Genomic DNA, 13,046 nt, shown 5'->3' with positions numbered 1-13,046 from the left:
CAATTAAAAATGAAGCAAAACACTTTGTGTGACAAATACAGCCAATTTAATGAATAAAAAATCTCCTTTATAACATATAAAACTCAAGAAATGTACAAAACACTTTGTGTGACAAATACAGCCAATTTAATGAATAAAAAACTCCTTTATAATATATAAAACTCAAGAAATGTACAAAACACTTTGTGTGACAAATACAGCCAATTTAATGAATAAAAAAAACTCCTTTATAACATATAAAACTCAAGAAATGTACAAAACACTTTGTGTGACAAATACAGCCAATTTAATGAATAAAAAAACTCCTTTATAACATACAAAACTCAAGAAATGTACAAAACACTGAATGAAATAATGTTAACAGATTGAAATATATGGTAGACAAGTTTGCACAAATCAAGGTTTTGCAAAAGACTTCTTTCAAATTAAGTCTCGATATAATATGGCATTACCCAAGAGATACAACAGCTTTTCAGACATCTACTAAGGGTCATTATTTGATTATTTATAGTTGAAATCCAATATGAATGTACTGAACTGTTTGCTGTGCATATAAAATAATGTCTAGTAAATTACATAGTTTTGGCTTGTAGATTACAATTATAAAATTGACCCAGCAGTAATCTTACTTTACTTTTAAAGTTGTCAAATTCACTTATTTAAAGTACTTGTTAAATTGTATTGTTGAAAAACATCGCTAAGGTCATTTTTTTCAGATTTTGCAAAATGGCTTGTAAATTACATTTTTTGATAAAAGTCAAAATATTTCACTATTTATATCCAGAAAAGAACGTCGTAGCAAAAGTCGTGAATTTTAAGTATACAAAAGGCATCATGAGTGTAAATATTTACTGAAACGTCTCTCAGATTCAGCAATATCTTGAATTTTTGAATAATTTGAAAGACAAAAACTCTCCTAGATCTCCCTATCGGAGTAGGGTCATTAACTCTGCAAAGTATCTTTATGGAATCTTTCCAGACAGTATCTTCTGTGCTAGGCCATCTATAATGTCCTTCCAGTTTTCCTAGATGCATGAAAGATATATTCATTTCAGGTGCAATTATTTCTAACACTTTACCCATGTAAACGATGTTGTCATATATTGCTGCTACATATGACCCTATCTTTATTTGATCCTCTTAAGATATTTCCCTTTCTGTTGAAACATTTTTTTTGTACTTCATTGTTTTGTATTTCAACTGCATCAATCTCCCTCAGAGCAATCTCCGTTTGATGGACATCTGGTGTCAACTTCTTCTCTTTACGTTGACTTGTTGGTTTATCATATTCTCTGGTTCTATTACTTTTTTGTATCAACCGGTTCTCTCCTAGATATGCCTTTTCCTTTCTCTGTATTCTTTCATCCTTTGTGACTTAGACTTCGCCATTTTGACCTGAAAATAATATTTGTTTTTATCAAAACAAATAAATTTGATAATTTTGACTGATGTTTGTGATGAAATAACAAAAAATCATTTGTGTGCACATCAAATTACAATGTAATTTACGAGACTACAAACAGGAACAATTGTCATTGTATTTTTGTCATTGATCATAATCACAAACAAACATATTTTATTCTCAAAATTTTGAATAAAAACATATACCAATAAGATATTCTACGGAATGACAGGGTAAAGATAAAAGATGATTTTAAAATAACAACCGGAACAACTTGATAAAATTTATTTTAAATATTCTGCATAGGTATTATTCTTTATCTTTATATAGTGTTTTGATAACTTCGTTTCGTTTCTGATCAATTTAGGAAGATTGCTGTCTATATATGTTCTAAAATAATCTTCATTCGTAGTCATATAACCTGTCTAATCTCATTTTTTTTTACTTATTAAGTTCTTGTTATTTACGAGACAAAACATAGAAATTTACGGGACAGTAATTGTGTCATTTCTGCACTGTGATCGCATATTCTTCACGCATGATCATCAACTAATTTACATTGCAAAGCCAAAACAATTGATTTTGAAAAGATATAATTAAATTACTTGTTACATGTATTAAATTACGAATGGAAAAATATTTTGACTTACCTGATTGTAAATAATTTGGATGCGTTATTTTTTGGTCATCAATTCAAATAATGCCGCCAATGGAACTTCCAATTCAGAGAGGTGATCGAAAGGAAAGATATGTATATGCGTTACACTCCCTTTCCATCGATACACCCCTTTTCTGTGATGTCATGACTCGTAGATTACATTGCGGCTTTCAATTGACATTTTTGAGAGTCGTATTAGTTTCATGACAAGATTCTGATATTTTTCTTTCCTTTTTAGAGTTAATAATTAAAGATGCATATGGCAACTTGATGTATAGATGATGGATTTCAATCTTTAACTTAACATAGGCAAAAATTATGAATGCTTTGTTTCTAGTTTTATTTTCACTTTGAACTATGTGTCAAAATTAATTATTCTCTAAAATATAGATATATAGGGATAAAATGAACATGTAAAAGTTACTTATTGTCTGTTATGTTATGTGTTTCCATAGCCATAGGCCTTTGTACTCGTAAATTACATTGAAGGATACGACAATTTTTTGAAGATCGGGATTTTAAAACTGGACAAGTCAGCTCGGAAAGAAAAGTATGACCGAAAATTATATGTTTTAGTGATTATAAATTGCTAGTAGCTATATGGTACAAACAAAAAATTCACAGCTATTTGCAAGTTCAAAAATATATAATATAAAATATGACATAGACGTTTTTGCATCTGTTCTATATTCCATGCATTCAGACTGAAATTTCTGGAGCATTTAATCCTTTGCTGTCAGTTTTTTTCTTTTCTCTTGTGGTTAAACTCGGATTTACTGCAAATGAATAAATTATCCAAGGAAGGAAGGAAATGAGTTAAAATTAACCCACTTGTAAACGATAGGATGTTGTGAACAACACGTTTCCCGAACTATAAGTGAGGTTACATAAATTGATACGGATAAGCATTCTTAACTAAAATAAATGTATCATGAAATAAACTTTTTATAAAACAATACTATCAATCTAATTATTTAAGTAAACGTTTAATATCTACCATTATCATAATCTTGGTTTAACTCGGGACTTGTTTGTCAACGAAATAAAAGAATGAACTGAGTTCCTTCAGAAAAATCGAAATTAAGGAAAAATAAAAAAAAAATTAAAACGTTTTCTAAGTTACTTTTTTTTTTATTTTATTTTAATTTCATAATTTAATTTCATGGTGCCTTCTGAAAGAGAGTAACATGTCTTTAGATTCAAGGCAATTTGCCTGCAACTGAAAATGTTTGCCTGAATTTTTGTTTGTTTTACATGCAGGCTTAAGTCCTGACCAGGGGCATAACAAAACATTAAGCATACATAGTAATTCAATATTTACATGAAAAAAGAAGGCCAAGGTTTTCCAAATTCACAATGGATTTTTGATATTTATAACAGAAGATTATAAGATTTTATATAGATCAAGGTTTTATCTTTATTGACATTTCAGAAAGTGTATTCACTTGAAGATTCCTTAGCACCGCATAACGGCTTACAGGGTTGTAAATTGCTGTAAAAAAATTTCCCCAAATGTTTTTGTTGTTGGTGAATTCCTATATATCACGATCAGGTAAATAGAAAAATGCCGATTAAATCGATAATTAGAATTGAACATTCCATGAAAAAAAAAACTTGGTTTAACAAACATTGAAGTAATGAAACGTCATATAATGATCTATTCTCATTTGATGAACGAAACCATAATAATGAATGGACCTTACAATGTATGGCACTGTTTAGTGAGTTTTTGTGTCATTGATGAATACCCCATATCTTTTTTCTACTCTATCAAACATAATAAAAGATAAAAAAAAAAAGCAAAAATATTTAAGTTTTATGGCAGTCTTCAGATTAAAATAAAGGGCATTCTTCATTATAAAGAAGTCGTAATATGACTTCTGAATTTAAAAGACATTGTGATTTCAAGCTATAATATATTGTGCATAGACCAGACATTCTATGAACGAAGACCGTATGCAAACATCTTGGTGTCTTTTGTGGTTTAGGGTTACCATTTCACCGACTAACTCCCCCCCCCCCCCCCAAAAAAAAACAACAAAAAAACGCTCCAACATATAACTATAGTCTTCACAAACAGGCACTTGTCAATGCAATTTACCAACCTGTTAATCGTCCTTAGCATGCTTAGTCTACACAGTTTGTATATACTAAGTAATTGGTCCGAATTGTGTGGTGTTAATCGTCCTTAGCATGCTTAGTCTACACAGTTAGTATATACTATCTAATTGGTCCGAATTGTGTGGTGTTAATCGTCCTTAGCATGTTTAGTCTACAAAGTTAGCATATACTAAGTAATTGGTCCGAATTGTGTGGTGTTAATCGTCCTTAGCATACTTAGTCTACAAAATTAGTATATACTAAGTAATTGGTCCGAATTGTGTAGTGTTAATCGTCCTTAGCATGCTTAGTCTACAAAGTTAGTGTATACTATCTAATTGGTCCGAATTGTGTGGTGTTAATCGTCCTTAGCATGCTTAGTCTACAAAGTTAGTATATACTAAGTAATTGGTCCGAATTGTGTGGTGTTAATCGTCCTTAGCATACTTAGTCTACAAAGTTAGTATATACTAAGTAATTGGTCCGAATTGTGTAGTGTTAATCGTCCTTAGCATGCTTAGTCTACAAAGTTAGTATATACTAAGTAATTGGTCCGAATTGTGTGATGTTAATCGTCCTTAGCATGCTTAGTCTACAAAGTTAGTATATACTAAGTAATTGGCCCGAATTGTGTGGTGTTAATCGTCCTTAGCATGCTTAGTCTACACAGTTTGTATATACTAAGTAATTGGTCCGAATTGTGTAGTGTTAATCGTCCTTAGCATGCTTAGTCTACACAGTTTGTATATACTAAGTAATTGGTCCGAATTGTGTAGTGTTAATCGTTCTTAGCATGCTCAGTCTACAAAGTTAGTATATACTAAGTAATTGGCCCGAATTGTGTGGTGTTAATCATCCTTAGCATGCTTAGTCTACAAAGTTAGTATATACTAAGTAATTGGCCCGAATTGTGTGGTGTTAATCGTCCTTAGCATGCTTAGTCTACAAAGTTAGTATATACTAAGTAATTGGTCCGAATTGTGTGGTGTTAATCGTCCTTAGCATGCTTAGTCTACAAAGTTAGTATATACTAAGTAATTGGCCCGAATTGTGTGGTGTTAATCGTCCTTAGCATGCTTAGTCTACAAAGTTAGTATATACTAAGTAATTGGCCCAAATTGTGTGGTGTTAATCGTCCTTAGCATGCTTAGTCTACAAAGTTAGTATATACTAAGTAATTGGTCCGAATTGTGTGGTGTTAATCGTCCTTAGCATGCTTAGTCTACAAAGTTTTGTATATACTAAGTAATTGGTCCGAATTGTGTGGTGTTAATCGTCCTTAGCATGCATAGTCTACAAAGTTAGTATATAATAAGTTATTGGTCCGAATTGTGTAGTGTTAATCGTCCTTAGCATGCTTAGTCTACAAAGTTAGTATATACTAAGTTATTGGTCCGAATTGTGTGGTGTTAATCGTCCTTAGCATGCTTAGTCTACAAAGTTTGTATATACTAAGTAATTGGCCCGAATTGTGTGGTGTTAATCGTCCTTAGCATGCTTAGTCTGTAAAGTTTTGTATATACTAAGTAATTGGTCCGAATTGTGTGGTGTTAATCGTCCTTAGCATGCTTAGTCTACAAAGTTAGTATATACTAAGTTATTGGTCCGAATTGTGTAGTGTTAATCGTCCTTAGCATGCTTAGTCTACAAAGTTAGTATATACTAAGTTATTGGTCCGAATTGTGTGGTGTTAATCGTCCTTAGCATGCTTAGTCTACAAAGTTTGTATATACTAAGTAATTGGCCCGAATTGTGTGGTGTTAATCGTCCTTAGCATGCTTAGTCTACAAAGTTTGTATATACTAAGTAATTGGTCCGAATTGTGTGGTGTTAATCGTCCTTAGCATGCTTAGTCTACAAAGTTTTGTATATACTAAGTAATTGGTCCGAATTGTGTGGTGTTAATCGTCCTTAGCATGCTTAGTCTACAAAGTTTTGTATATACTAAGTAATCCTTTGTCTATGTGTTTTAATGTACTGAGGATGCTAAAAGTTTTCTAGTATAGTATAGTTTTAATACTTGATACATTGGTCTGACCGGAAATAAATTATTTACCTCCATTTGGGGCAAAAGCGATTTTTCAAGCATCAACGTTATCTAGCACAAGGGGGTTGGTCATTTTTTGTTTATTGATGTAGGCAAATATAACCCTTACTTTTCAATTAGATCGGAACCTTCTGTTGGTTAGCAGTGGACTTGATTTTATATTATTTTTTTATTTATGACGGTTTTTTTTTCTTTTATTTAAAAAATAACGATTATTTTTACGTGGTTACCAAGACCTGCTCCAATGTTTAAACATGAAAATTTTTTTATTTCTAAAATGTGAATTTTAAATTCATTTGATGGAAATTGATAAAACATTTTAAATGTATGAATAAGATGTGTATTCCAGCTTAAGACCACAAGGAAGTACAAATGTAAATAGTGGGTAAGTGGTGATTTCTGAGTGTGTATGCGTGAACATAGGGGGTAATTGTTGATTTCTGAGTGTGTATGCGTGAAAAAGTTGCGTTATAATAGGACGTTATTTTCAACACAATCACCAACTGGACAAATCAGATGAAATTGATAAACGGAGAAAAATAAAAAACTATAACTGAATTCATGTAAGCGAATAATTCCATACCAAAAGGTGTATTTTTTATACCAGTAACCTAGGATATTAATCGGGAAGTAACATTCATTCCTTAATCAATATTTAATGCATAGTATGAAATCATTGGCAGTAATAATTTTTTAAACTCCCATGTAACATATGCCTCTGAAGTAAAACATACAAACTAGGAAATCATACGTACCACATCTTCTTTTTTCTATTATCAACCAAATCGAGCACAAAAGAGGCATTTGTAATGAAATTATTCGCAAATGGCAAATAAAGATTATTGCAAGTCTGATAAAGAAAAGTTAAGATGGTATGGGAGTCTAAAATAAAAATGATAGAATTTGTTCATACTTTGCCAAAACGTAGTATCTACTGATATATGTTGAAATATATAATAAAAATGATAGGTCGCCGCGCATTTTCTCAAGCTACAGGACGCGACAAAATGACACATTTTGTAAGGATTATACAGGAAAAAACACCATTTTGTGGTTAGAAACTAAACAAAATGATAGAACTGTTAAATACTTAAGAAAAAGATGGCTTTCAGACAATGCTTTGAGAATTTCAAAAGAAAAGATAGGGTCACCGTGAGTTTTTTCCGACTAAAATACAAAATAGGAAAATTCCATGTAGAATCCTTCAAAAAATGCACTATTTTAGAGTTACCTCCCCTTAAAATGGCAATTAAAAAAAAATCAAAAACAAACAAAAATAATCAACATTTGCAAAAATATTAATACTTATAAGTTATACTCTTATAAATTGGTTCTTTTAAATGAAAATTCATATTAAATATCTGCATTCCTGCATCAAATTTTGCTAACTTGATAGGAAATCTGGACCTTTGGTTCACTGTTTTTGACAATCCAAGATGGAGGAAGACCCCCATACCACCTTAAGCTAAATATTTTACAATGTTTAAATTGTTGTTGTTTTTTTTATATGAGATTAATGTCTTTGATTTCCAAAAACCCTTTTTAGCTGACCTGACCCAAAAGGGTCGAGAGAGCTAGCTTTTCTCATCCCTTGGCGTCCGTCGTAGGTCGTCGTCGTCCGTGAACTTTTATTTTCTCTGAAACTACTGACCAAAATAAAATCAAACTTAATAATATAAATCATCCTTAGGATAATCAGCTTTAAAACGTCTCTGATGACCTCGCCCACCAACCACGATGGCCGCCATGACTAAAAATAAAACATGGGGGTAACATGCAGTTTCAGGCTAATATCTCTGAAACCAAAACAATAAGAGCAAATCTGACAGCATCAGACAACCTGTTGCTGTGTTGCTGACCCTGAATTGGTAATTTTAAGGAAATTTTGCAGTTTTTGGTTATTATCTTGAAACTTTTATAGATAGAGATAAACTTGAAGCAGCAAAAATGTAAACATAGTAAGATCTACAAATAAGTCAAATGACAAAAAAAGTCAGTTGACCCCATAAGAAGTTATTGCCTTTACAGTCAATTTTTCACAATTTTCGTAAATTTTTGTAATCTATGTAACAAAAAATTAGCTCCTCTTAATCTACTGGGCCGAGTTGAAATAAACTAAGCCACAATGTTCCAAAGGGTCACTTGATTGAAAATGTATCCAATGACCCATAAACATAGAACATATATAAGGGTTTACTATAGAAGTCTAATGGACATAGAACATATATATGGGTTTACTATAGAAGTCTAATGGACATAGAACATATATATGGGTTTACTATAGAAGTCTAATGGTCATAGAACATATATATGGGTTTACTATAGAAGTCTAATGGACATAGAACATATATATGGGTTTACTATAGAAGTCTAATGGACATAGAACATATATATGGGTTTACTATAGAAGTCTAATGGACATAGAACATATATATGGGTTTACTATAGAAGTCTAATGGAAAATTTTAAAACAATTTCAAATAGTCTCAACTTCAAAAAAAAATAATGATAAGGGGTCTTCAGTAACTAATTTTAGTCTACAATGGGATAACTAGCTGTAAGTTTACTACTGGGCCGAATTAAACCAAACTTGGTCCAATTATTATTAGGGTATCATATACTATTTAGTGGGATTTTAACATTATTTACTTATTTTCCAAAGCCGCAATAGATACATGTACGCGACATATATGCTCTTTGGAGCCTCTATTTTCTTTTTAACGCGAGATATAAGATACTCGGTTATTTTCTAGAGTTATAATATACTAATCATGTAGTTGGTACAGAGTATTACATTCATATGTGAGAAGATCAGACAGAAATCATACACAGTTCACCCTTGACAATCAGAATAACCCGATGTTTATATGTACATGTAGATTAATCCTCAAACAGAAATCAATATCCAGTTTCGGAAGAAAATGCAAAAATGAAAAAATCATTACCTTTAGTTCGTAAAGTCCAGACGAATAATTTACACACAAATAATGTTAACTTTTTATACCTTAAAAATACACTACTAAGTGTTTACATTAACTTGGCCCTATTTGTTATCAGTTACGATTACGATAATTTTTCCACAGTAACTTGGCTATTTCCTCTTATCATGATGTCAGTGTGTTAATAAACAAATACCTTGCACAATGTTTAATAGGATCAATACAACAAAATCAAATTTGATCGATCTTTATACAGTTTAGGTATTTCCCCACTATCATGACCATTAAAATAATATAGAAGAATCGAATGTCATATGCTCTTTATAGACTCACTTATTACTAGAAAATACCCGCGAAATATATGAAGTACAATGTGCCCCACCCAACAACTCACCTAACCACCGCGTTTAATTTTAAGGATTATGTACCCTTGTGTTGATTCAATGCTAAACATATTGAAATTTTATAGAAAATCCACAGCATTTATCCTTGTATCCACATATCTGGCATGACTGAAAGATATAAGATTATTGCATGCAGTGCTAGCATTGATTTCCTTAAAACGAGTTTATTAATGTAGACAGATATAAATATGGACCAAATCATGTACACCTTTTAGGATGCGCTCGACTTTAGTGACTCAGCACGAGATATTTTGGAATTTACAGGTTGCTTAGAACTTTTTGTAAATAATTAACACTAGCACATCCTAGAAAAGCAAGTGAGTAATCTATGTTTCAAATTTTATAACAAAAATCTCTGTATTAAAGGCTGTGGATTTTCTATAAAAATCTTGGTTAAACAACTTTATTTGCCACAAAGTACTCTTTTTCTATTAAAAATGCAATGAAACAATAAATAATAATGCTTTGCATCTAGTTTTCCCTTGGTATATGTACAAAATGGTCTTTCTCTATTATTCATTACATCTGTAGTTTTGATACAATTGAAGTTTGAAAAATTCGTACAAAAATGGCGGCAGAAGGGGTCATAAACCTTAAGGGTATATATGTTACAGTGAATTTGTATAATCAGGGATTATGTAGAATCCCTGATTTTTCAGGGAATATGTAGAATCACTAAAATCATTAGTAATTATATATAATCCCTGAAAATGACCAGTGATTTTACATAATTACTGAACATTTTAATAATTATTCTACAAATTCCCTAATATTTTTTTCAGGGATTATGAATAATTTAAGGATCCTTTGTTTGATAAAAAAGAATAATACATATAGACTAATCATCATTTTTTACTTTCATAGTTTAGTTTAAACATATTTTATTTGCTGAATTAAAGCAAAATGGATTAGACACAAGTAAATCATACTTTCATATTCCTTGTAGATGAAATAATTTTGCTTTTTAACACAGATGATGATCTTTAAAGCGACAACTTTACATGTATTGTTTGTTTATTAAAAGCCAGAGTCCAATGGATATTCATGTTCTATTTGTAAATCCACAGAGCATGTTATTTGTGGTACATGGAAAACAAATGGTGAAGACGATTATGGAACATTTGTTTTTTTTGGTTTTTTTTTTTTGGTTTTTTTTTTTGTTCAAATGAACAAGAAATTTAAACAGAGAAAACTTACGCATCTAAATGTATAGAAAAACTAAGGATTGACAATTTGAACAAAAGTTTAGAGGAAGCTGGCATTTGGTGTAATATTCTCTTAGCATGATTCCACAGGGTAAAACAGGAAAGGGGATACCAAAAAAGTTAATGATAATTGTTCACCAAAAGTCTGAAAAGAATATTGCTTGGCCAAAAAAAAAAAATGGTTTCTTGCTCGAACCACATCGGTGTTGCTAATTCCCTTTTTGGGGGTACCTACAGATGTTTTACTGAACACTTAATTTCTCTTAAGCGGGTCATAAAATCTGATTCGATATGTGAATGAAAATGGTTTCTAAAATGTGGATATTGTGGTAATAACAGATGAGAGGCATTTATTTTAATATATTGTGTTTAACATTTTAATATATTGTGCCTAACATTTTAAAAAAATTAGGTCATCATTTTGATATTTTGTGCTTAACATTTTACAGTTTATGTTTATACAGTGTAATGCTGTTTTATTATGATCATTTATAGCATAAATTATTTGACTTTTATTCATTTTCTTTATACTAAGTAAATCAAAACTATTTCTTCATTTCAGTTATTATGTATAATCCCTGACTTTTTTTCTAGTGATTATACATAACCCCTGAAAATTTTAGTGATTATATATAGTCCCTAAACTGGCCAGTGATTCTACATAATCCCTGAAAATTTCAGGGATTCTACATAATCACTGATTATATAAATTCACTGTAACATATATAGCAATCAGCATTTTAAGTGGTATTCAGGGTTTTCAATTGAGAGTATTTGGTCCTGAAAGACATCAGACATGGTACACAGTTTTTAGAATTTGTTCTCAGAAATTGTTACCCCCCTTTTTTAACCCAATATTCAGCAAAGTGATATTCAGGGTATTTGGCTTGCAATGTTGTACTCAGTATGCAGGAGTTGTATTCGGTATTCATGGATGGGTTTTGCAATCTCCGGTGCAGCGTTCACATCCCTTCCATACATGCTCCTCAATACTGCACTTACTATGAGTTAAAAATTTAGAACTTAAAGATTTAGTTTAAACATATTTATTTATTGTGGATTGGGAAACAAGTTTTGCAACTTATATTAATCCCTTTCCACTTTGCGGGTGCGAGTGCTGCCTTGTAGCGGCATTAGCCTACTCTTTTTCGAAATCTACAAGGGTGTCTTTAACGTGCAAGAGATATGGCTCTCTCTTAACATGGGTCAGCCATTTATCGTCCCCTTCCGACGGACTATCATCGTTTCCCCAGACCATACTCGCAGATGGTGTCAAGGGAGAGCCGAAAGTTGAGTTCCTAAAATTTTCATCCCAAACGGGAATCGAACCAGGAACCTCTTGTGTCAGTAGTCCGATGCACTAACCACTACACCACGGAACTTAAAGATTAAACTATTTATTATTATGATAATGAGCAAATACAATTGATGTATCCCCGAACTCGTGTTCATGGAAATGTTCGTTTTATATACATCATATGTCATCTCAGTAAAACCAAGGAATTGTATATACAATTCCTTGGTAAAACGGAAACATACTTTTTTTGTGGATCTGGAAAGAAAATTTTACATATGAGATAATATCTGAAAAAGTCTAATTTTTGGCAATAAGAAAAAACAAAAAAAAAATCTTTAAACCCGGTATTTTAATAGCACAAATCGAAGAACACATATTGGGGATCTAGGAACTGTTGTCTGTAATTCAAACAATTGTTTAATAAGGAAACAATGGCAAATTTAAAAATGGTACAAAAAAATCCAGTTCTTTCCTGTTACCAAAGTGAATCAATTTTAAAAAGTTTCTAATGGGAATAAGGAATAAGTTTAAGACACTATTTGTGGTTTACTAGTATATCCTGCAATAGTTTATTAAATGCCAATTAATGATTTTAGCATTTGCAATACAAAAGGTTAAGAAATATACTTAAATATAGTCAGATACGTCGGTAACATGAAAGAATCTTGAGTAACAGGACAAAGGTAACAGGACAGAGTTGGTAACAGAAAGGATTTTTCTGCTTTATTTTAAAGTTTAAGAAAAATATATCATTTTAGATTGGTCACAATTGGAAAATAACAGCAAACAGTGTCATTTATCCCTTGAAACTGTATTTGCAAGATGAAAAATCTGCCTAGGTAATGAAAAATTCTAAAATAAATTCCTTTCTGTTACTATCTACAATACTAGAATTGCACAATGTTCTCTGCTGTTATCAAAAGCAAAAAACCTATTTTTTCATTCAATATACTGTATATTATTTTGAAATTTATTTGATATGGTGGTGATAACT

At 31.2% G+C, this 13,046-nt stretch overlaps 1 protein-coding gene across 3 annotated transcripts in view; it reads right to left on the bottom strand.

The window, feature by feature from the left end:
- LOC143067068 (uncharacterized) overlaps positions 1-13,046 on the bottom strand; it is a 28,121-nt gene that overhangs the window by 13,466 nt on the left and 1,609 nt on the right. Inside the window, exon 1 of one of the 3 annotated variants that reach the window (XM_076240086.1) lies at positions 9,153-9,312. The exons of the other annotated variants lie outside the window; for them this stretch is intronic. The gene's annotated coding sequence lies outside the window, so the exon portion shown is untranslated. Of the gene's footprint in view, positions 1-9,152; positions 9,313-13,046 lie in introns of those variants that run through there. 3 annotated transcript variants of the gene reach the window in all.

This window comes from Mytilus galloprovincialis, chromosome 3 (assembly GCF_965363235.1).
Source record: "Mytilus galloprovincialis chromosome 3, xbMytGall1.hap1.1, whole genome shotgun sequence".
NCBI classification, from domain to species: Eukaryota; Metazoa; Mollusca; class Bivalvia; order Mytilida; family Mytilidae; genus Mytilus; species Mytilus galloprovincialis.
This window is presented reverse-complemented; position numbering and strand designations above follow the sequence as displayed.